The sequence below is a fragment of the Ranitomeya variabilis genome, chromosome 4, assembly GCF_051348905.1.
Source record: "Ranitomeya variabilis isolate aRanVar5 chromosome 4, aRanVar5.hap1, whole genome shotgun sequence".
Taxonomy (NCBI): domain Eukaryota; kingdom Metazoa; phylum Chordata; class Amphibia; order Anura; family Dendrobatidae; genus Ranitomeya; species Ranitomeya variabilis.
This window is the reverse complement of record NC_135235.1, coordinates 353,289,128-353,315,017: the sequence shown is the minus strand read 5'-3', so window position 1 is coordinate 353,315,017 and position 25,890 is coordinate 353,289,128. Positions and strand designations below refer to the sequence as shown.

Genomic DNA, 25,890 nt, shown 5'->3' with positions numbered 1-25,890 from the left:
TGCGGAAGGATACCTTCCTCCCGTCATTGTGTTCCTGGAGCCCGTGGAGAGCGGTCGCATAAGCTGATGCTGCCGTTCTCTATGGGAGATCGTCATGGGACACTCGTGGATTTCTGTGGACAGGGAGTATATTGGTTGTTTATTATTTTAATCTTTTTAACAGATGACACTGGCTTTGGGGAACAAAATGACAAGTACTGGTGAGTATGTAATCTATGTTTAATGTATGTCTATATGTATGTATTGTATGTAATGTATGAATGTATTGTATGTAGTATGTATGTAGTATGTATGTATGTAGTATATATGTAGTAAGCATGTAGTATATATGTAGTATGTATGTAGTATGTATGTAGTATGTGGTATGTATGTAGTATGTACGTAGGATGTATGTAGTATATAGTATGTATGTAGTACGTATGTATGTATGTAGTATGTATGTATGTAGTATGTATGTAGTATGTAGTATGTATGTATTGTAAGAATCATGTCGGTCTGGTAGTCGGGGGCAGGTATATCTCGCCCAGGTATTTGTCCTATGTTACATAGTTACATAGTTATTAAGGTTGAAGGAAGACTTTAAGTCCATCTAGTTCAATCCATAGCCTAGCATGCCCTAACATGTTGATCCAGGGGAAGGCAAAAAAAACCCATGTGGTAAGAGTAAGCTCCATCATGGGAAAAAAATTCCTTCTGACCCCACATACGGCAATCAGACTAGTTCCCTGGATCAACGCCTTATCAAGGAATCTAATATATATACCCTGTAATATTATACTTTTCCAGAAAGGTATCCAGTCCCCTCTTAAATTGAAGCAATGAGTCACTCATTACAACATCATACGGCAGAGAGTTCCATAGTCTCACTGCTCTTACAGTAAAGAATCCACGTCTGTTATTATGCTTAAACCTTTTTTCCTCCAGACGTAGAGGATGCCCCCTTGTCCCTGTCACCGGTCTATGATTAAAAAGATCAGCAGAAAGGTCTTTGCACTGTCCCCTCATATATTTATACATTAACATAAGATCACCCCTTAGTCTTCGTTTTTCCAAACTAAATAGCCCCAAGTGTAATAACCTATCTTGGTATTGCAGACCCCCCAGTCCTCTAATAACCTTGGTTGCTCTTCTCTGCACCTGCTCTAGTTCAGCTATGTCTTTCTTATACACCGGAGACCAGAACTGTGCACAGTATTCTAAGTGTGGTCGCACTAGTGACTTGTATAGAGGTAAAATTATGTTCTCCTCATGAGCATCTATGCCTCTTTTAATGCATCCCATTATTTTATTTGCCTTTGTAGCAGCTGCCTGACACTGGCCACTGAATATGAGTTTGTCATCCACCCATACACCCAGGTCATTTTCATTGACGGTTTTGCCCAGAGTTTTAGAATTAAGCACATAGTTATACATCTTATTACTTCTACCCAAGTGCATGACCTTACATTTATCCCCATTAAAGCTCATTTGCCATTTATCAGCCCAAGCTTCTAGTTTACATAAATCAGCCTGTAATATAAAATTGTCCTCCCCTGTATTGATTACCCTGCAGAGTTTAGTGTCATCTGCAAATACTGAAATTCTACTCTGAATGCCCCCTACAAGGCCATTAATAAATATGTTAAAAAGAAGAGGGCCCAATACTGACCCCTGTGGTACCCCACTACTAACCGTGACCCAGTCCGAGTGTGCTCCATTAATAACCACCCTTTGTTTCCTATCCCTGAGCCAACTCTCAACCCACTTGCACATATTTTCCCCTATCCCCATTATTCTCATTTTATGTATCAACCTTTTGTGTGGCACCGTATCAAAAGCTTTTGAAAAGTCCATATACACTACATCTACTGGGTTCCCTTGGTCCAGACCGGAACTTACCTGTTCATAGAAGCTGATCAAATTAGTCTGACATGATCTGTCCCTAGTAAACCCGTGCTGATACTGGGTCATGAGGTTATTCCTCTTCAGATACTCCAGTATAGCATCCCTTAGAATTCCCTCCAGGATTTTACCCACAGTAGAGGTTAAACTTACTGGCCTATAATTTCCGAGTTCAGTTTTTGTCCCCTTTTTGAATATTGGCACCACATTTGCTATACGCCAGTCCTGTGGTACAGACCCTGTTATTATGGACTCTTTAAAGATTAAAAACAATGGTCTATCAATGACTGTACTTAATTCCTGCAGTACTCGGGGGTGTATCCCATCCGGGCCCGGAGATTTGTCAATTTTTGTGATTTTTAGACGCCGCCGTACTTCCTGCTACCCAGCAGGTAACATTAAATTGGGAATTATTATCACTAGTCATATTGGCTGCCATGGGATTTTCTTTTGTAAATACTGATGAAAAAAAGTCATTTAGCATATTGGCTTTTTCCTCATCCTCATCCACCATTTCACCCAGACTATTTTTAAGGGGGCCAACACTATCATTTTTTAGTTTCTTACTATTTATGTAGTTAAAGAATATTTTGGGGTTATTTTTGCTCTCTCTAGCAATGAGTCTCTCTGTCTCAATCTTTGCTGCCTTGATTTGCTTTTTACATAATTTATTTAATTCTATGTGAATTAGACCGCTCAGTATCTTCAGGATAATAATGGGTTAATGAGTGCAGGAATAAAGGATGACCAGCTGGGGGTTTCCGGTGTCAGCCTGGGGCACACAGATTGCCTGTCTGTGTGAGACAAACGTGAGTGAGAGCTGTGCTCAAGGACTGTGTATTGTTAGCTGGGTGGGAGAAGCCCCCCCAGTTGTTAGATAGCAGCTTATTGGTTTAGTTAGTGCCGGACAGGCTAGGATTTATTTTTATGTTTTGTTTTTTCTATATTGCTTTCACGTTAATAAATCTGACCTGAGGTCAGCCAACTTGGAAACCTGCTGTCGCCTCAGAATTCAATGCACAAACCACGTGACCTTTGACCCCAGCAAAGGCGATCCCGGAGTGTTTTGTTACAGTATGTAGTAAGTATGTAGTATGTATGTAGTATGTATGTATGAAGTATGTTTGTATGTAGTATATATGTAGTATGTAGTATGTATGTAGTATGTAGTGTGTATGTAGTATGTATTGCATGTAATGTATGAATGTATTGTATGTAGTATGTATGTAGTATGTATGCATGTAGTATGTATGTATTATGTATGTATGTAGTATGTATGTAGTATGTAGTAAGTATGTAGTATGCATGTAGTATGTATGTAGTATGTATTGTATGTAATGTATGAATGTATTGTATGTAGTATGTATGTAGTATGTATGTAGTATGTATGTATGTAGTATGCATGTAGTATGTATGTAGTATGTATGATGTATGTACTATGTATGTAGTATGTATGCAGTATGTAGTTTGTATGTATGTAGTATGTACGTAGTATGTATGTAGTAATGTAGTATGTATGGCTGTAGTATGTATGTAGTATGTATGTATGTAGTAAGTATTTATGTAGTATGTATGTAGTATGTAGTATGTATGCAGTAAGTATGTGGTATGTATGTAGTATGTATGTATGTAGTATGTATGTACTATGTATGTAGTAAGTATGTATGTAGTACACTCACCGGCCACTTTATTAGGTACACCATGCTAGTAACGGGTTGGACCCCCTTTTGCCTTCAGAACTGCCTCAATTCTTCGTGGCATAGATTCAACAAGGTGCTGGAAGCATTCCTCAGAGATTTTGGTCCATATTGACATGATGGCATCACACAGTTGCCGCAGATTTGTCGGCTGCACATCCCAAAGATGCTCCATACAAGGCAGGATGGATCCATGCTTTCATGTTGTTTACGCCAAATTCTGACCCTACCATCCGAATGTCGCAGCAGAAATCGAGACTCATCAGACCAAGCAACGTTTTTCCAATCTTCTACTGTCCAATTTCGATGAGCTTGTGCAAATTGTAGCCTCAGTTTCCTGCTCTTAGCTAAAAGGAGTGGTACCCGGTGTGGTCTTCTGCTGCTGTAGCCCATCTGCCTCAAAGTTCGACGCACTGTGCGTTCAGAGATGCTCTTAGGCCTACCTTGGTTGTAACGGGTGGCGATTTGAGTCACTGTTGCCTTTCTATCAGCTCGAACCAGTCTGCCCATTCTCCTCTGACCTCTGGCATCAACAAGGCATTTCCGCCCACAGAACTGCCGCTCACTGGATTTTTTTTCTTTTTCGGACCATTCTCTGTAAACCCTAGAGATGGTTTTGCGTGAAAATCCCAGTAGATCAGCAGTTTCTGAAATACTCAGACCAGCCCTTCTGGCACCAACAACCATGCCACGTTCAAAGGCACTCAAATCACCTTTCTTCCCCATACTGATGCTCGGTTTGAACTGCAGGAGATTGTCTTGACCATGTCTACATGCCTAAATGCACTGAGTTGCCGCCATGTGATTGGCTGATTAGAAATTAAGTGTTAACAAGAAGTTGGACAGGTGTACCTAATAAAGTGGCCAGTGAGTGTATGTATGTATGTAGTATGTATGTAGTATGTATGTTTGTAGTATGTATGTAGTATGTAGTATGTTTGTAGTATGTATGTAGTATGTAGTATGTATGTAATATGCATGTAGTATGTTGTATGTAGTATGTATGTAGTATGAATGTAGTATTTTTTTACATTCATCACATTAGCCGGATGATGGGACTACTACTGTCCCATCATTGGCTAATGTGTCAATCACTGTCACTGTAGCAGGCATCATCCGATGGGACTTGTAGTCCCATCGGATGATGCCTGCACACATGCACAGAGCCCCTGCAGCCTGCACAGAGCCCCGGCTGCCCGCACAGAGCCCCGGCTGCCCGCACAGAGCCCCGGCAGGCCGCACAGAGCCCCGGCAAGCCCGCACAGACCCCCGGCAGGCACGCTCAGAGCCCCAGTAGGCACGCACAGAGCCCCGGCTGCCCGCACAGAGCCCCAGCAGGCACGCACAGAGCCCTGGCAGGCACACACAGAGCCCCGGCAGCCCGCACAGAGCCCCAGCAGGCCCACACAGAGCCCCGGTAGGCATTCACAGAGCCCCGGCAGGCACGCAGAGCCCAGGCAGGCACGAACAGAGCCCCGGCAGCCCGCACAGAGCACTGGCAGGCCCACACAGAGCCCCGGCATCCCACACAGAGCCCCAGCAGGCACGCACAGAGGCCCAGCAGGCATAAACAGAGCCCTGGCAGGCACGCACAGAGCCCCAGCAGCCTGCACAGAGCCCCAGCAGGCCCGCACAGAGCCCCGGCAGGCCCGCACAGAGCCCTGGCAGCACACACAGAGCCCCGGCAGGCCGGACAGAGCCCCAGCAGGCCCGCACAGAGCCCCTGCAGGCATGCACAGAGCCCCGGCAGGCATGCACAGAGCCCTGGCAAGCCCGCACAGAGCCCCGGCAGGCCGCACTGAGCCACGGCAAGCCTGCACAGAGCCCTGGCATCCCGCACAGAGCCCCGGCAGCCCTCACAGAGCCCCGGCAGCCACATACAGAGTCCCGGCAGCCCACACAGAGCCCCGGCTAGCACGCACAGAGCCCCGGCAGGCACGCACAGAGCCCCGGCAGGCACGCACAGAGCCCCAGCAGGCACGCACAGAGCCCCGTCAGACATGCACAGAGTCCCGGCAGCCTGCACAGAGCCCTGGCAGGCACGCACAGACCCCCGAGAGGCCCGTACAGATCCCCGGCAGGCCTGCACAGACCCCACCCGCACACACAGGCACGCACAGTGTCCACCCACGCACCGCCCATACTCTTCCCCCCTCCTGAACAGGATGTAGAAGGACAGAAAGGGCTTATTTACATTCCGGTATTTGTGTCCCATTGACTTGCATTGGTATCGGACATCGGTATTGGCGATATCCGATATTTTTTGGATATCGGCGATCCAATCTGATACCGATACTTCTGGATATTGGAAGGTATCATTCAACACCAATGCTCAGGAAAAGCAGCAACTCCCATTGGTCCTCTAGGAAGGTCCTGAAGTTGCTCAAGTTCTGTGGCAGCCTTCCATTGGTCCTTCTGGGAAGGTCCTGTAGTTGCTGCAGCTATAAAAGGTTTGCATGACCGTATGGCCATGCGCTAGTATCAATCTATGTTATGTGCTTTGTGCCAGTGTGGTCTTGTGTGTATGTATTTAGGGCCCCGGCTGAAATAAGCCCCTAGAATACCCGGATCTCCGGTGAGGAGTTTTGTGTGCATGTATTCAGGGTCCCAGCTGAAATAAGCCCCTAGAATACCGACACCTCCGGTGAGGAGTTTGTGTGAGTGCAAGGCCACTGACTGCTTTCAGCTCAGCAGTTAGCTGTGTACTCCTGTGAGTCTAACAGGGCACAGTGCTTTCTTTTATCTGCAACTCTGTGAAGTAGCAGAGTTCGCTTATACCGTCATATAGTGCCATTTGCTAGCAGCAGGTTCCTCCTGCACGGTGGACCCCGGGCTGCGAACGCACCAATAACATCATCTATTTATGTTTGTAGTATGTATGTAGTATGTAGTATGTTTGTAGTATGTATGTAGTATGTATGTATGTATGTAGTATGTATGTAATATGTATGTAGTATGTTGTATGTAGTATGTATGTAGTATGAATGTAGTATTTTTTTACATTCATAACATTAGCCGGATGATGGGACTACTACTGTCCCATCATTGGCTAATGTGTCAATCACTGTCACTGTAGCAGGCATCATCCGATGGGACTTGTAGTCCAATCGGATGATGCCTGCACACACGCACAGAGCCCCTGCAGCCAGCACAGAGCCCCGGCTGCCCGCACAGAGCCCCGGCTGCCCGCACAGAGCCCCGGCAGCCCGCACAGAGCCCCGGCAAGCCCGCACAGACCCCCGGCAGGCACGCTCAGAGCCCCAGTAGGCATGCACAGAGCCCCGGCTGCCCGCACAGAGCCCCAGCAGGCACGCACAGAGCCCTGGCAGGCATGCACAGAGCCCAGGCAGGCACACACAGAGCCCCGGCAGCCCGCACAGAGCCCCAGCAGGCCCACACAGAGCCCCGGTAGGCATTCACAGAGCCCCGGCAGGCACGCAGAGCCCAGGCAGGCACGAACAGAGCCCCGGCAGCCCGCACAGAGCACTGGCAGGCCCACACAGAGCCCCGGCATCCCACACAGAGCCCCGGCAGGCACGCACAGAGCCCCGGCAGGCACGCACAGAGGCCCAGCAGGCATAAACAGAGCCCTGGCAGGCACGCACAGAGCCCCAGCAGCCTGCACAGAGCCCCAGCAGGCCCGCACAGAGCCCCGGCAGGCCCGCACAGAGCCCTGGCAGCACACACAGAGCCCCGGCAGGCCGGACAGAGCCCCAGCAGGCCCGCACAGAGCCCCTGCAGGCATGCACAGAGCCCTGGCAAGCCCGCACAGAGCCCCGGCAGGCCGCACTGAGCCACGGCAAGCCTGCACAGAGCCCTGGCATCCCGCACAGAGCCCTGGCAGCCCTCACAGAGCCCCGGCAGCCACATACAGAGTCCCGGCAGCCCACACAGAGCCCCGGCTAGCACGCACAGAGCCCCGGCAGGCACGCACAGAGCCCCGGCAGGCACGCACAGAGCCCCAGCAGGCACGCACAGAGCCCCGTCAGGCATGCACAGAGTCCCGGCAGCCTGCACAGAGCCCTGGCAGGCACGCACAGACCCCCGAGAGGCCCGTACAGATCCCCGGCAGGCCTGCACAGACCCCACCCGCACACACAGGCACGCACAGTGTCCACCCACGCACCGCCCATACTCTTCCCCCCTCCTGAACAGGATGTAGAAGGACAGAAAGGGCTTATTTACATTCCGGTATTTGTGTCCCATTGACTTGCATTGGTATCGGATATCGGTATTGGCGATATCCGATATTTTTTGGATATCGGCGATCCAATCTGATACCGATACTTCTGGATATTGGAAAGTATCATTCAACACCAATGCTCAGGAAAAGCAGCAACTCCCATTGGTCCTCTAGGAAGGTCCTGAAGTTGCTCAAGTTCTGTGGCAGCCTTCCATTGGTCCTTCTGGGAAGGTCCTGTAGTTGCTGCAGCTATAAAAGGTTTGCATGACCGTATGGCCATGCGCTAGTATCAATCTATGTTATGTGCTTTGTGCCAGTGTGGTCTTGTGTGTATGTATTTAGGGCCCCGGCTGAAATAAGCCCCTAGAATACCCGGATCTCCGGTGAGGAGTTTTGTGTGCATGTATTCAGGGTCCCAGCTGAAATAAGCCCCTAGAATACCGACACCTCCGGTGAGGAGTTTGTGTGAGTGCAAGGCCACTGACTGCTTTCAGCTCAGCAGTTAGCTGTGTACTCCTGTGAGTCTAACAGGGCACAGTGCTTTCTTTTATCTGCAACTCTGTGAAGTAGCAGAGTTCGCTTATACCTTCATATAGTGCCATTTGCTAGCAGCAGGTTCCTCCTGCACGGTGGACCCCGGGCTGCGAACGCACCAATAACATCATCTATTTATGTTTGTAGTATGTATGTAGTATGTTGTATGTAGTATGTATGTAGTATGAATGTAGTATTTTTTTACATTCATAACATTAGCCGGATGATGGGACTACTACTGTCCCATCATTGGCTAATGTGTCAATCACTGTCACTGTAGCAGGCATCATCCGATGGGACTCGTAGTCCAATCGGATGATGCCTGCACACACGCACAGAGCCCCTGCAGCCAGCACAGAGCCCCGGCTGCCCGCACAGAGCCCCGGCTGCCCGCACAGAGCCCCGGCAGCCCGCACAGAGCCCCGGCAAGCCCGCACAGACCCCCGGCAGGCACGCTCAGAGCCCCAGTAGGCATGCACAGAGCCCCGGCTGCCCGCACAGAGCCCCAGCAGGCACGCACAGAGCCCTGGCAGGCACGCACAGAGCCCAGGCAGGCACACACAGAGCCCCGGCAGCCCGAACAGAGCCCCAGCAGGCCCACACAGAGCCCCGGTAGGCATGCACAGAGCCCCGGCAGGCACGCAGAGCCCAGGCAGGCATGCTCAGAGCCCCGGCAGCCCGCACAGAGCACTGGCAGGCCCACACAGAGCCCCGGCAGCCCACACAGAGCCCCGGCAGGCACGCACAGAGGCCCAGCAGGCATGAACAGAGCCCTGGCAGGCACGCACAGAGCCCCAGCAGCCTGCACAGAGCCCCAGCAGGCCCGCACAGAGCTCTGGCAGGCCCGCACAGAGCCCTGGCAGCACACACAGAGCCCCGGCAGGCCGGACAGAGCCCCAGCAGGCCCGCACAGAGCCTCGGCAGGCATGCACAGAGCCCCGGCAGGCATGTACAGAGCCCTGGCAAGCCCGCACAGAGCCCTGGCAGCCTGCACTGAGCCACGGCAAGCCTGCACAGAGCCCTGGCATCCCGCACAGAGCCCCGGCAGCCCTCACAGAGCCCCAGCAGCCACATACAGAGTCCCGGCAGCCCACACAGAGCCTCGGCTAGCATGCACAGAGCCCCGGCAGGCACGCACAGAGCCCCAGCAGGCACGCACAGAGCCCCAGCAGGCATGCACAGAGCCCCGGCAGGCATGCACAGAGTCCCGGCAGCCTGCACAGAGCCCCGGCAGGCACGCACAGACCCCGAGAGGCCCGTACAGATCCCCGGCAGGCCTGCACAGACCCCACCCGCACACACAGGCACGCACAGTGTCCACCCACGCACCGCCCATACTCTTCCCCCCTCCTGAACAGGATGTAGAAGGACAGAAAGGGCTTATTTACTGTTGTGATTCGGTTTGTGGGCTCCCCCGGTGGTCTCTTGTGGTACTGGTGTCTTGTGAGCTTTGCTTTCTCAGTTCACCTGTTTCTATCAGGATGTGGGAGTATCCTATTTAGCCTTGCTCCTCAGTCATTCTAGTGCCGGCCATCAATTTAACGAGAGTCATTCTGTTGCATGTACCTGCTCCCAGTCTGCTGATCAGCTAAGTTGGACTATTCTGTCCTTAGTCTATTTTTGTATGTTTTGTCCAGTTTGCAGTTATGTGATTCTCTGCAGCTGGAAGCTCTTGTGGGCTGAAATTACCACTCCGGTGTCATGAGTTGGCACATGAGTTTAAGGTAATTTCAGGATGGTATTTGATAGGGTTTTGTAGCTGACCGCGAAGTCCACTATTGTATCTTTCTGCTATCTAGCCAGTGGGCCTCGCTGTGCTAAATCTGCTTTCATACTACGTGTGTCTTTTCATCTTATCTCACCGTTATTATATGTGGGGGGCTACTATCTCCTGTGGGGATTTTCTCTGGAGGCAAGCCAGGACTGTGTTTCCTCTACCAGGGGTAGTTAGTTCTCCGGCTGGTGCGAGACGTCTAGCGAAAACGTAGGCACGTTCCCTGGCTGCTATTAGTTGTGTGTATAGGTTTAGCATCGCGGTCAGCTCTAGTTTCCATCACCCGAGAGCTTGTCCGTTTTTCTATGCTCCTGATGTTCCCCTGCCATTGGGAACCATAACAGTATGGCCGGCCCACATGTTTAATCTATGGGCTGAAGCAGGAGAGAAAGGGAACTGTGTGAAACTTTTTTTTTTTTTTTTTTTCCTTTCTCTGAAGTTGCACTCCTGCTCTAATTGCAGTCTCCTGCTTTCCTCTCCTCTTAACCCCTGAATGGCTCAGACTTTACCTGTTGAAATATGGATCTCCAGAGTCTGGCTACAAATTTGAATAATCTTGCTGCTAAAGTTCAGAATTTACAAGATTTTGTTATACATGCTCCTCGGTCTGAACCTAAAATTCCTATACCGGAGTTTTTTTCTGGAGATCGATCTTGTTTTCTAAATTTTAAATACAATTGTAAATTGTTTCTCTCTCTGAGATCTCATTCTGCTGGAGATCCTGCCCAGCAGGTTAAAATTGTTATTTCTTTACTGCGGGGTGACCCTCAAAATTGGGCATTTTCATTGGCGCCAGGGGATCCTGCGTTGCTCAATGTGAATGCGTTCTTTCTGGCCTTAGGGTTGCTTTATGAGGAACCTAATTTAGAGATACAGGCTGAAAAAGCCTTGATAGCCCTCTCTCAGGGGCAAGATGAAGCCGAGATATATTGCCAAAAATTCTGAAAATGGTCTGTGCTTACTCAGTGGAATGAGTGCGCTCTGGCGGCAAATTTCAGAGAAGGTCTCTCTGATGCCGTAAAAGACGTCATGGTGGGGTTTCCTGCGCCTACGGGTCTGAATGAGTCCATGACAATGGCTATTCAGATTGATCGGCGTTTACGGGAACGCAAACCTGTGCACCATTTGGCGGTGTCTTCTGAGAAGGCACCAGAGAGTATGCAATGTGATAGTTTTCTGTCCAGAAGCGAACGACAGAATTATAGGCGCAAAAATGGGTTGTGCTTCTATTGTGGGAATTCAACTCATGTTATATCAGCATGCTCTAAACGAACAAAGAAAGTTGATAAATCCTCTGCTATTGGCACTTTGCAGTCTAAGTTTATTTTTTCTGTGACTTTAATTTGTTCGTTATCTTCTATTGTCGCGGATGCTTATGTGGATTCCGGCGCCGCTTTGAGTCTTATGGATTGGTCCTTTGCCAGGCGCTGTGGGTTTGATCTAGAGCCTCTGAAAGTCCCTATACCTTTAAAGGGTATTGATTCTACACCATTGGCTAGTAATAAACCACAATACTGGACACAAGTGACTATGCGTATGACTCCAGACCATCAGGAGGTGATTCGCTTCCTTGTGTTGTCTAATCTACATGATGTATTAGTGCTGGGATTGCCATGGTTGCAAACTCATAACCCAGGCCTTGACTGGAAAACAATGTATGTACTAAGTTGGGGATGTCAGGGTAATCATGGGGACGCACCTTTGGTTTCCATTGCTTCATCTATTCCCTCTGAGATCCCGGCTTTTTTGTCTGATTATCGTGATGTTTTTGAGGAGTCTACTCTTAATTCTCTTCCCCCTCACAGAGATTGCGATTGCGCCATAGATTTGATTCCTGGCAGTAAATTTCCTAAGGGTCGTCTATTCAATCTGTCTGTACCTGAACATGCTGCTATGCGAGAGTATATTAAGGAGTCCTTGGAAAAAGGACATATTCGTCCTTCTTCGTCTCCTTTAGGAGCAGGGTTCTTTTTCGTGGCCAAAACAGATGGTTCTTTGAGACCTTGTATTGATTATAGACTTTTAAATAAGATCACAGTCAAATATCAGTATCCTTTGCCATTGCTGACAGATTTATTTGCTCGCATTAAGGGAGCTAAGTGGTTCTCTAAGATTGATCTTCGCGGTGCGTATAATTTGGTGCGAATTAAGCAGGGGGATGAGTGGAAAACCGCATTTAATACGCCCGAGGGCCATTTTGAGTATTTGGTAATGCCTTTTGGTCTGTCAAATGCCCCTTCGGTTTTTCAGTCCTTTATGCACAATATTTTCCGTGAATATCTGGATAAATTCATGATTGTGTATTTGGATGATATTTTGATTTTTTCGGATGACTGGGAGTCTCATGTTCAACAGGTTAGGAAGGTTTTTCAGGTTTTACGGACCAATTCTCTGTTTGTAAAGGGTTCAAATACAGCATTTGTGCTGCACAAGGTGGCTCTATTAGTTACAAACGCCTGAGGGGGTGACAGGTTCCCTTTAACTTTACCAGCCCTGATTGCTTGTCTAATACTCTACTGTGCCTTTGCATTGCAGGGCATTAGTTTAATGCACCACAGAGAGCAGGAGGAGGTGTGTCAGCTCCTTCTCTGAGGCAGGAACTTACAGACCACCCTGCCTGGTGATCCTGCCGCCATCATTCGACCTGGGATCACCATGGAGACGATCAACCCAATGTGATTGCAGTCACGTGATGCTGATCGGTGCAGAGAGGGAGCTCCCTCCCTCTCTCTACAATTGACAGTAGTATTAGAGGGGTTAAACGCCTGCAATCAGCACTAGTACTGGTTATGGAAGTTGCCCCAGTGTGTCACCTCTCATATAGCTCTGACACTCACTTTTGATCGTGAAGGCATTCAGAGTGAGCCCGTGAACCTCACGCCATACATGTATGGCGGCTTGCCGGAACACACCTCCCACAGCGCAGTATATGTATGATGGATGTACTGAAGGGGAAAATGATGAGAAAGGATTGGACGGTTATCTAAGACAATATTCCATTTGATTTTAAATCTATATACAGCAGCGTGCCTTTTACCTTGTTCTTTCCTTGTCCTCCTGCCTAATTAGGTTTTGTGAGATGTGAATTCTATTTTTCTTATCTGAGTCCAGGAAGAGAGGGAGGGCTTGGATTGTTAAAACAAAGGAAACTGGACTTCAGACAGACAGCCTTTCCAGGGTTGGGACCAAAGGAAAGAGTAATTTCTGTTAAAACAGCCACAGGAACCGAAGGGACTAGAATTCAACTTTGGAACAGGACATTACAAAGATATTGTTTACACTTTTAATTTTATACTGCAATTTAGTTTTATTATTTTCTATTGATTTTTTGTCTTTGTGTAAGTTTTTTTTGTAGTCTTTTTTTTATATTTGTACTTAAAATGAATACTTAAATAGATTTGTATGACACATTTAGTTGAGAAAACAGGATTTTTTATGAATCTAAGCCATGCAATCAGGAAGCAGGAGTAGGATGAACAAACTTTACTGAGGTGATATTCTGAGTTGAAGAGGGAAGAACGGCAGCAACGCAGTTTGAACACCATACTTCTTACAACATATCCCTGGTAAATATATTTTGCATTGCCATAATTTTGTATTTTCATCATTGTTCTGTATTTCATATTTGTATCCTTGTACAATCATCATAGGTGGGATTTCTCTAAAATTCATAGTCACTTCATCTTTCCCTTTTATCTAAAGTAGGTACAGACGCAATATAGCCACCGACTTGTTTTAAGTGCATCAATTGTTCAGCTGTCTGGCTGCATGATGGTTTTTAGAGTTTAATGTCAGTATACAGTGGTTTGCAGAGAGAAAGAACATTATTTAATAATGCGTAGCTCTAGAATAGTGAATGCTATGGTGTTTTCTTCTATGCTTGTTAATCAGGTGCCATGTTAAAATGTTACGTGATATCTTTCAACAGTATCTGTCAGGCAATGGAGGGAGTTGCAGTTTATGAACTTTTTTCTAAAGGATATACATTTGAATTTACACTTTGTATTTTCTGCCATCTTGTTTCTGAAGCTACATCCTCAGTACAAATTCTATATATTTAGATAATTTATTTAATTTACTTTTGACTGCAGATGTTCGTTTTTCCCTGAAGTCAATTAGGTTTTTATCTGTGTACTATATATTGAGATGTGCATCATAGCAACTATTACACTGTTGGAGCACCCTGATTATACAAATGAACAACACATGACTGGTTTCAGCAGTAGCACAGTGGAAGCAGTGTCAGTTTTACAGATTGAACAAGTCACACTTTCATGTGCATTCAGGAATATAGAATACAGTGGCTTGTGAATGTTTGGGCATCCCTGGTCAAAATTACTGTTATTGTGAACAGTTAAGCAAGTTGAACATGAAATAATTTCCAAAAGGCCTAAAGTTACAGTGGGGAATAAAAGTATTTGCTCAGCCACCAAGTTCTCCCACTAAAAAAGGTGAGAGAGGCCTGTAATTGACATCATAGGTAGACCACAACTATGAGAGTCAAAATGAAAAAACAAATACAGAAAATCACCTTGTCAATCTTCAGACACAACTTGCAGTCCAACAGGGAATGAAATTTAATACAGAGATGAAATTAAGTACAACGCTGGCTTCCTGCCCTTTCCCTAGCAATGTCCGTGACCATACCCACAACAGCCACGGTGGCCGCTAGAAGCAGTAGTCCATACGCCGGAATCTGGATGCCTGAAGTCCCTTCAGCGAGGTTCTTATCAAGTCCAGGGACCCATGTTGTGGTCCTTAAGTCCCAGGCAACAGATTATATCCTGTCCTGGGGTCTCACAATGCCCATGTCACTGCCCTTCAGTCCGGGCCAACAGGTTCTATCCCTTCCTGGTGTCTGGCTATGCCCTGGCTGCCACTGCACCTCTTCACAGCAGCAGCTTCCTGCTGCCTTTTTCTGGCTGCTAGTCCAGCCTACAGTTTAACTCTCAACTGTCCCTAAATTACTGCAAAGCAGAGACACTTAAAGGGGAACTCCCCACATTACACAATATAAACACAGTGCCAGGCAATACATTGGTAGTACATGGTAATTGTAAGAACAGTACAGACCAAATATTTGGACACACCTTCTCATTTAAAGATTTTTCTGTATTTTCATGACTATGAAAATTTAACATTCACACTGAAGGCATCAAAACTATGAATTAACAAATGTGGAATTATATACGTAACAAAAAAAAGTGTGAAACAACTGAAATTATGTCTTATATTCTAGGTTCTTCAAAGTAGCCACCTTTACTTTGGCAGGGCCGCGCTTAGTAACCCGATGTTTACCCTGGTTACCATTGTAAAAGTAAAAAAAACAAACAGTACATACTCACCTTCTGCTGTCTGTCACACGTCCCTTGCCATCTGCTTCCCGCACTGACTGTGATTGCCGGCCGTAAAGTAAAAGCACAGCACAGCGGTGACGTCACCGCTGTGCTCTGTACTGCCGGCACTCACAGTCAGTGCGGGAAGCAGACGGCAAGGGACATGTGACAGACAGCAGAAGGTGAGTATGTACTGTTTGTTTTTTTTACTTTTACATTGATAACCAGGGTAAACATCGTGTTACTAAGCGCGGCCCTGCACTAAGTAACCCGATACTTACCCTGGTTACCATTGTAAAACATTGCTGGCATCGTTGCTTTGGTTGTCAAACACGATGATACACGCCGATCTGACGACCAAATAAAGTTCTGAACTTTCAGCAACGACCAGCGATATCACAGCAGGATCCAGATCGCTGCTGCGTGTCAAACACTACGATATCGCTATCCAGGACGCTGCAACATCACGGATCGCTATCGTTATCGTTGCAAAGTCGGTTATGTGAAGGTACCTTAATGCTCTCAATGATCAGTGAAAAACAGAGAAGCAGGAAGAGAAGCTCGTTGTCACAGGACCATAAGTATGAAAATCGCATATGAGTGAAGTGTCCATGTGACGACTACTGGAACCTGCAGAGCTGAATCCTGACATCGCAAACTTCTGAATTCTCACAACTAGGGTTGAGCGAAACGGGTCGTTCATTTTCAAAAGTCGACGACTTTTGGCTAAGTCGGCGTCTCATGAAACCCGATCCGACCCCTGTGCTTGTCGGCCATGCGGTACGCGACTTTCGCGCCAAAGTCGCGTTTCAATGACACGAAAAGCGCCATTTCTCAGCCAATGAAGGTGAACACAGAGTGTGGGCAGCGTGATGACATAGGTCCTGGTCCCCACCATCTTAGAGAAGGGCATTGCAGTGATTGGCTTGCTGTCTGCGGCGTCACAGGGGCTATAAAGGGGCGTTCCCGCCGACCGCCATCTCACTGCTGCTGATCTGAGCTTAGGGAGAGGTTGCTACCGCTTCGTCAGAAGCAGGGATAGCGTTAGGCAGGGTCCACTAACCACCAAACCGCTTGTGCTGTAGCGATTTCCACTGTCCAACACCACCTTCGGTGTGCAGGGACAGTGGAAGCTAAATTTTTTTTTTTTATTCTCTCAGCGCTGTAGCTCATTGGGCTGCCCTAGAAGGCTCCGTGATAGCTGTATTGCTGTGTGTACGCCACTGTGGAAACCAACTGCTTTTTTCAAAGCACATATCCTCTTGTTCCTTCCTTTCTGCACAGCTATCTTTTTTGTTTGTCCACACTTTTTATTTAATTTGTGCATTAGTCCACTCCTATTGCTGCCTGCCATACCTGGCTGAGATTACTGCAAGGAGATAGTAATTGTAGGACAGTCCCTGTTTTTTTTTTTTTTTTTTTGTGGGAGATCAACATTTGCATTTCTGCTAGAGTGCCATCCCTGTGTGTGCCATCTCTCACTAAGTGGGCCATAGAAAGCCTATTTATTTTTTTCCTTGATTTGGGTTCTAAAATCTACCTCAACAAAAAAACACTACATCAATCAGTGGGAGAAAAATATTGGCCTCAGTCAGGGCTTGTGTGCCACTCCTGTGTGTGCCATCTCTCATTCAGTGGGCCATAGAAAGCCTTTTTTTTTTATTATTATTATTTGGTTTCTAAAGTCTCCCTTAAAAAAAATAAATAAATAAAAAAACAGTGGGAGAGTAATATTGCCCTTTCAGCTTGTGTGCCAGTCTTGACTCCTGGGTGTGCCACCTCTCTCTCTCAAATTGTGGGCCATAGAAAGCCTATTTATTTTTTTCCTTGATTTGGGTTCTAAAATCTACCTCAACAAAAAAACACTACATCAATCAGTGGGAGAAAAATATTGGCCTCAGTCAGGGCTTGTGTGCCACTCCTGTGTGTGCCATCTCTCACTCAGTGGGCCATAGAAAGCCTATTTATTTTTTTCCTTGATTTGGGTTCGAAAACCTACCTTAAAAAAAAACACTACATCAATCAGTGGGAGAAAAATATTGGCCTCAGTCAGGGCTTGTGTGCCACTCCTGTGTGTGCCATCTCTCACTTAGTGGGCCATAGAAAGCCTATTTATTTTTTTCCTTGATTTGGGTTCGAAAATCTACCTCAACAAAAAAGCACTACATCAATCAGTGGGAGAAAAATATTGGCCTCAGTCATGGCTTGTGTGCCACTCCTGTGTGTGCCATCTCTCATTCAGTGGGCCATAGAAAGCCTTTTTTTTTTTTATTATTTGGTTTCTAAAGTCTCCCTGAAAAAAAAAAAAAAAAAAAAAAACAGTGGGAGATTAATATTGCCCTTTCAGCTTGTGTGCCAGTCTTGACTCCTGGGTGTGCCACCTCTCTCTCTCAAATTGTGGGCCATAGAAAGCCTATTTATTTTTTTCCTTGATTTGGGTTCTAAAATCTACCTCAACAAAAAAACACTACATCAATCAGTGGGAGAAAAATATTGGCCTCAGTCAGGGCTTGTGTGCCACTCCTGTGTGTGCCATCTCTCACTCAGTGGGCCATAGAAAGCCTATTTATTTTTTTCCTTGATTTGGGTTCGAAAATCTACCTTAAAAAAAAAAAACTACATCAATCAGTGGGAGAAAAATATTGGCCTCAGTCAGGGCTTGTGTGCTACTCCTGTGTGTGCCATCTCTCACTCAGTGGGCCATAGAAAGCCTATTTATTTTTTTCCTTGATTTGGGTTCGAAAATCTACCTCAACAAAAAAACACTACATCAATCAGTGGGAGAAAAATATTGGCCTCAGTCAGGGCTTGTGTGCCACTCCTGTGTGTGCCATCTCTCATTCAGTGGGCCATAGAAAGCCTTTTTTTTTTTTTTTTTTTTTTTTTTATTATTTGGTTTCTAAAGTCTCCCTGAAGAAAAAAAAATAAATAAAAAAACAGTGGGAGATTAATATTGCCCTTTCAGCTTGTGTGCCAGTCTTGACTCCTGGGTGTGCCACCTCTCTCTCTCAAATTGTGGGCCATAGAAAGCCTATTTATTTTTTTCCTTGATTTGGGTTCTAAAATCTACCTCAACAAAAAAACACTACATCAATCAGTGGGAGAAAAATATTGGCCTCAGTCAGGGCTTGTGTGCCACTCCTGTGTGTGCCATCTCTCATTCAGTGGGCCATAGAAAGCCTTTTTTTTTTTTTTTTTTATTATTTGGTTTCTAAATTGTCCCTGAAAAAAACATTTTATCTTATTTGGTTTCTAAAGTCTCCCTGAGAAAAAAAAAATAAAAAAAAAATAGGTGGGAGATTAATATTGACATTTGTGCTTGAGTGACAGTCCTGCGTGTGTGTCATCTCTGTGATTTGGTGCCACAGAAAACAGAGTGTGTAACATTGTGCCTGATTTTCCTTGTGGTCTCACCAACCTGTTAAGGGATATAGAAATCATACTGAAGTTATAGCTCACCGTGTAAGTTGTTTGACAGCAACAAATAAAGTTACTTTGGTTAAGTTTTTAAAACAATGAGGAAGTCTGGTGCAAGAGGTCGTGGCCGTGGGCGTTCATTGTCAGCTGGTAATGATGGTAGTGGTAGTGGAGCATCAGGTGGTCGTGGGGATAAAAATATTCCACCTAAGTCTGGAGCTGTGGAGCCAGTTTCGTCGTCTGGCTACACAAGGCCTCGAAAGCTTTGTTTTCTGGGAGTAGGAAAACCGCTTTTAAAGCCGGAGCAGCAACAGCAAGTTTTGGCTTACATTGCAGACTCAGCCTCTAGCTCTTTTGCCTCCTCTTCTGAAACTGGTAAATGTAAAAGCAGTGCGTCGCTTGTGGATGTTCACGGTCAGGGACAAGTCGCTTCCTTGTCCTCCTCAGCAAAAACTACAACAAGAGAGAAGGATGCAGCAGGCGACACAACGGGTTACTCCATGGAGCTCTTTACACATACCGTCTCTGGCTTAGAAAGTGAAACATTTAACAGGCCATGCCCATTACAAGTAGATTCTGACATGGAGTGCACTGATGCACAGCCACAGCCAGAGTACTATGCTGCTCCTTTGACTCAGACCACCACATTGCCCTCTCAGGGTACTGATCCACAATCAGACCCTGATGAGACTATGTTGCCCCGCCACGAACGCTATACCACCGACCGACACAGTGACACAGATGAAGTTGCACACGAGCTCGAAGAGGAGGTAATAGATGACCCGGTTGTTGACCCCGATTGGCAGCCATTGGGGGAACAGGGTGCAGGCGGCAGTAGTTCAGAAGCGGAGGTGGAGGAGGGGCCGCAGCAGGCATCAACATCGCAACAGGTTCCATCTGCCGGGCCCCTATCTGGCCCAAAATGCGTGTCAAAGCCAAAACCTGTTGGAGGACAGCGTGGCCATCCGGTTAAAGCTCAGTCTGCAATCCCTGAAAAGGGATCCGATGCTAGGAAGAGTGCAGTCTGGCATTTTTTTAAACAACATCCAATTGATCAGCGCAAAGTCATCTGTCAAAAATGTTCAACTAGCTTAAGCAGAGGTCAGAATCTGAAAAGTCTCAATACTAGTTGCATGCATAGACGCTTAGTCCAGGCTTGAAAATGCATGGTGGTTAACTACCAAACGTCCCTTAAGGTTGTAGCACCCTCGGCCAATGAAGCTAGTCAGCAACGCAACATCCCTTCCGTCACTGTAAGGCCACCATTTTCCGCACCACCGGCAGTATCTGTGCAGGTTTCTTTGACAGCCAAAAGCAGTCAGGGTCAGGGAATCACCAGTTTTGTAGGAGGAAATATTGCATCTAGGGCACCGGCGGAAACAATTCCGTCTCCAACCGTCTCTCAGTCTGCCATGTCCACCGGCACACCCGCAAGTTCCAAGATCTCCATCTCTCCAGTTCAGCTCACACTACATGAGACTCTGGTTAGAAAAAGGAAGTACTTATCCTCGCATCAGCGTACACAGGGTTTTAACGCCCACATAGCTAGACTAATCTTGTTAGAGATGATGCCCTACCGGTTAGTTGAAAGCGAAGCTTTCAAAGCCCTGATGGAGTACGCTGAACAACGATACGAGCTACCCAGTCGACACTTTTTTTCCAGAAAAGCCATCCCAGCCCTGCACCAGCATGTTAAACAGCGCATCGTCCATGCACTCAGGCAATCTGTGAGTACAAAGGTGCACCTGACTACAGATGCATGGACCAGTAGGCATGGCCAGGGATGTTATGTGTCCATCACGGCACACTGGGTGAATGTGGTGGATGCAGGGTCCACAGGGGACATCAATTTCGGGACAGTTGTGCCTAGCCCACGGTCTAGGAAACAGTTGGCTGTAGGCGTTCGCACCCCCTCCTCCTCCTCCTCGTCCTCCTGCAGAAGCTACAGCTCTTCCACAGACCGCAGTCGGCCAACCACTCCATCGGCAGATGACACTGTTGCACACCAGTTGTCCCATTATGGGCCAGCTACTGGCAAGCGTCAGCAGGCTGTATTGGCTATGAAGTGTTTGGGCGACAACAGACACACCGCGGAAGTTCTGTCCGAGTTCTTGCAACAAGAAACGCAGTCGTGGCTGGGCACAGTAGATCTTGAGGCAGGCAAGGTAGTGAGTGATAACGGAAGGAATTTCATGGCTGCCATCTCCCTTTCCCAACTGAAACACATTCCTTGCCTGGCTCACACCTTTACCTGGTGGTGCAGTGCTTATTGAAAACTTATCCTGGGTTCTCCGACCTGCTCCTCAAAGTGCGTGGACTTTGCTCACATATCCGACGTTCGCCTGTACACGCCAGCCGTATGCAGACCTATCAGCGGTCTTTGAACCTTCCCCAGCATCGCCTAATCATAGACGTTGCAACAAGGTGGAACTCAACACTGCACATGCTTCAGAGACTGTGCCAACAGAGGCGGGCTGTTATGTTTTTGTGGGAGGATACACATACACGGGCAGGCAGTAGGATGGCAGACATGGAGTTGTCAGGTGTGCAGTGGTCCAAGATACAAGACATGTGTCAAGTCCTTCAGTGTTTTGAGGAATTCACACGGCTGGTTAGTGCAGACAACGCCGTAATAAGCATGTGCATCCCCCTAATGCGTCTGCTGATGCAAAGTTTGATGCACATAAAGGATCAGGCGTCTGCACCAGAGGAAGAGGAAAGCCTTGATGACAGTCAGCCATTGTCTGGTCAGGGCAGTGTACAGGACAAGGTAGCGGGCGAAGAGGAGGTGGAGGACGAGGAGGATGATGGGGATGAGTATATTTTTAATGCGGAAGCTTTCCCGGGGGCACTTGAAATTGTTTGCGTGGCAAGGCCGGGTTCTGGTTTTTTGAGGGACACAAGTGACGTAGATTTGCCTGAAACTGCCCCTCAACCAATCACAACCGGAGATTTGACAACTGGAACTTTGGCCCACATGGCGGATTATGCCTTACGTATCCTAAAAAGGGACACACGCATTACGAAAATGATGAACGATGACGATTACTGGTTGGCCTGCCTCCTTGATCCACGCTATAAAGGCAAATTGCAAAATATTATGCCACATGAGAACTTGGAACTAATATTAGCAACCAAACAATCAACTCTTGTTGACCGTTTGCTTCAGGCATTCCCAGCACACAGCGCACGTGATCGTTCTCACACGAGCTCCAGGGGGCAGCAGACTAGGAGTGTTAGGGGTGCACACATCAGAAGTGGCGTTGGACAGAGGGGTTTTCTGACCAGGTTGTGGAGTGATTTTGCTATGACCGCAGACAGGCCAGGTACTGCTGCATCAATTGAAAGTGACAGGAGACAACATTTGTCCAGTATGGTTACTAACTATTTTTCATCCCTTATCGATGTTCTCCCTCAACCGTCATTCCCATTTGATTACTGGGCATCAAAATTAGACACCTGGCCAAAATTGGCAGAATATGCATTGCAGGAGCTTGCTTGCCCGGCAGCAAGTGTCCTATCAGAAAGAGTATTCAGTGCTGCAGGTTCAATATTAACCGAAAAAAGGACTCGTCTGGCTACCCAAAATGTTGACGATCTAACATTCATTAAAATGAACCACAACTGGATTTCGAAATCTTTTGCCCCACCTTGCCCGGCCGACACCTAGCTTTCCTATGAAAAGCTCTTGCCTGTGGACTACTGTGAATTACTTTTCTAATGTATAATTTGCTGCAGCTGATTGTCCAGCATACGACATGTTTACACCTCCCTAAATAGCCAAACTCCCCACACGGGGCCATGGTATCGCGACTTGGCGCAAGCACCCGTGAGACTGCTGTTTGTCTGAAGAGGTGGATGTGCCCGCTTTTGGTCGACGGCACTGCCACTGGGTCCCTCATAGTACAATGTAGTGTCTCTGGTGGTGGTGGTGCGCACCCAACGTCAGACACACCGTTGTAACATGAGGGGCCCTGGGGCGGTCCCGCCGGCCACAAGAGAGTTCCCCCCTCCCCCAGCTCAAACTGTGCTCTACCACGTGCAAAATTATGTCGCACAGCTCCACCAATGTTTAGTCTATTCGCTGACATCATTCAATGTCTGGCACTGACAATACAAATTTGTAGACATCTATGATGCAACTTAAAGTAGTCTGTGTCTGTGTCCTATATTGGCACCATTAAATAGTTACTGCCAAATTACTATGTCAGAAACTCAGCAGATGAGCCCACCCCTGTACCTAAGTATGCCACCTTTTTTTTTTTTTGGGTTGTTTTGCGAGACATTAACATCTATTTATATTTTGGGAGTACTGGGACAGACACTCCTTGCAATACTCCTCCACTGACCACAATGCTGCCTGCCTGTGTATCCATGTAACCGATGTAAAACTGCCATGAGCCTATTGTTTGTTATTTTAGGCCTTTGATAGCCTGTCTGCGGTCCCTACTATAAAAACTCCTCCACTGACAACAATGCTGCCTGTGTATCCATGTAACCGATGTAAAATTGCCATGAGCCTATTGTTTGTTATTTTAGGCCTTTGATAGCCTGTCTGCGGTCCCTACTATAAATACTCCTCCACTGACAACAATGCTGCCTGTGTATCCATGTAACCGATGTAAAACTGCCATGAGCAGACATTTTAAGATTAAAAACAAAAACACATACAACAAAAAACTGGTACAGTACAAAAATTGGCCACCAGCTACAAAAACTTTCTCCTGCAAGTAGTTAACTGAAAGGTTTTTTTCCATTGAAAACACAGATATGGCATCCACCGAGTGTTGTCCTGTCGCGTCTTCTTTATATTATTGCCAAGAAGCTGCAACTGAATAAAGCTGTGCTTCAACCTTCTGTTCCAAATTACGATTTTTAAAAATGAAATTGGCTGTTCCGGCCTACTAAAGGTGTCTGCCCCTGCCTGGTGTTGTCCTCAACTGAATAAAGCTGTGCTTCAACCTTCTGTTCCAAATTACGATTTTTAAAAATGAAATTGGCTGTTCCGGCCTACTAAAGGTGTCTGCCCCTGCCTGGTGTTGTCCTCAACTGAATAAAGCTGTGCTTCAACCTTCTGTTCCAAATTACGATTTTTAAAAATGAAATTGGCTGTTCCGGCCTACTAAAAGTGTCTGCCCCTGCCTAGTGTTGTCCTCAACTGAATAAAGCTGTGCTTCAACCTTCTGTTCCAAACATACAACAAAAAACTGGTACAGTACAAAAATTGGCCACCAGCTACAAAAACTTTCTCCTGCAAGTAGTTAACTGAAAGGTTTTTTTCCATTGAAAACACAGATATGGCATCCACCGAGTGTTGTCCTGTCGCGTCTTCTTTATATTATTGCCAAGAAGCTGCAACTGAATAAAGCTGTGCTTCAACCTTCTGTTCCAAATTACGATTTTTAAAAATGAAATTGGCTGTTCCGGCCTACTAAAGGTGTCTGCCCCTGCCTGGTGTTGTCCTCAACTGAATAAAGCTGTGCTTCAACCTTCTGTTCCAAATTACGATTTTTAAAAATGAAATTGGCTGTTCCGGCCTACTAAAGGTGTCTGCCCCTGCCTGGTGTTGTCCTCAACTGAATAAAGCTGTGCTTCAACCTTCTGTTCCAAACATACAACAAAAAACTGGTACAGTACAAAAATTGGCCACCAGCTACAAAAACTTTCTCCTGCAAGTAGTTAACTGAAAGGTTTTTTTCCATTGAAAACACAGATTTTGCATCCACCGAGTGTTGTCCTGTCGCGTCTTCTTTATATTATTGCCAAGAAGCTGCCACTGAATAAAGCTGTGCTTCAACCTTCTGTTCCAAATTACGATTTTTAAAAATGAAATTGGCTGTTCCGGCCTACTAAAGGTGTCTGCCCCTGCCTGGTGTTGTCCTCAACTGAATAAAGCTGTGCTTCAACCTTCTGTACCGAATTACGATTTTTAAAAATGAAATTGGCTGTTCCGGCCTACTAAAGGTGTCTGCCCCTGCCTGGTGTTGTCCTCAACTGAATAAAGCTGCGCTTCTACCTTCTGGCTCTTATTAACTGCTGTTTTTTTAAAAAATTGGCTGTTCCGGCCTACTAAAGGTGTCTGCCCCTGCCTGGTGTTGTCCTCAACTGAATAAAGCTGAGCTTCTACCTTCTGGCTCTTATTAACTGCTGTTTTTTAAAAAATTGGCTGTTCCGGCCTACTAACGGTGTCTGCCCCTCCCTGGTGTTGTCCTCAACTGAACAAAGCTGAGCTTCCACATTCTGGCTTTCGGCCTATACTATCAGATATCAAACTGCATTTGGCCTACTAGTGTGGTTAGGCCCTTGAAACAGTGTCTGCTGCTCTTGGGTTTGCTACTCCACTGAACAAAGCAATGCCGCCTGTTTAGTCCTGTTACCAATTTTGAACTGCATTTAGCCTACTTTATTCTTTGGCCCTATATCTGTTTCCTCCTCATCCTGCCCATTGCCCAGCCACTGCTAGATGAGTCTGCTGGTACATTGACCTAGACCACTACATTCCCCTTGTACTCTACACAGCCGGAATCTGACCCTGCTGAAAGTAAGGTTCCCCTTCCCGCATGTTATACCACCTTACACAGGGACAAAGAGGAAGGTGCAGATGAAAGTGCAGGTTCCTTCATCAGGTGGGGGGGCATACTCGTTGGCGACGTCACTGGCACAGGGCCCCTCAGAGTATGCAAAAGTGTCACTGCTGGTGGGAGGCGCCCCCGCCATGCAAACACACCGCCGTACTTTGAGGGGCCCATGGGCCACTGCCGACTATGCTTCCCCATTGACTTGCATTGGGTTTCGTGTTTCGGTCGATCCCCGACTTGGTTAGCGATAATCGGCCGACTGCACTCGACTCGACTCTGGACAAAGTCGGGTTTCACAAAACCCGACTCGATCTTAAAAAAATGAAAGTCGCTCAACCCTACTCACAATGAATGCACTGCACACTTTTAGGTTTCTCCCTCGCCGGTGGACAGTCATGTCAGCACAGGCATGTGATTTGTATACTTCTGACCACATTCCGACTAGACGTGCCCGGCCTCGCTCAGTTCATTTTCATTGAGTGAGGCCACA

At 46.9% G+C, this 25,890-nt stretch overlaps 1 protein-coding gene across 3 annotated transcripts in view; it reads left to right on the top strand.

Annotated features, from left to right (window-relative positions):
- Positions 1 to 13,068: 13,068 nt before the first annotated feature.
- The window catches only part of RASIP1 (Ras interacting protein 1), a 1,394,348-nt gene continuing 1,381,526 nt past the window's right edge, over positions 13,069 to 25,890 (top strand). For all 3 annotated transcript variants that reach the window (XM_077250692.1, XM_077250691.1, XM_077250690.1), the window contains exon 1: positions 13,069 to 13,635. The gene's annotated coding sequence lies outside the window, so the exon portion shown is untranslated. The remainder of the gene's footprint in view (positions 13,636 to 25,890) is intronic.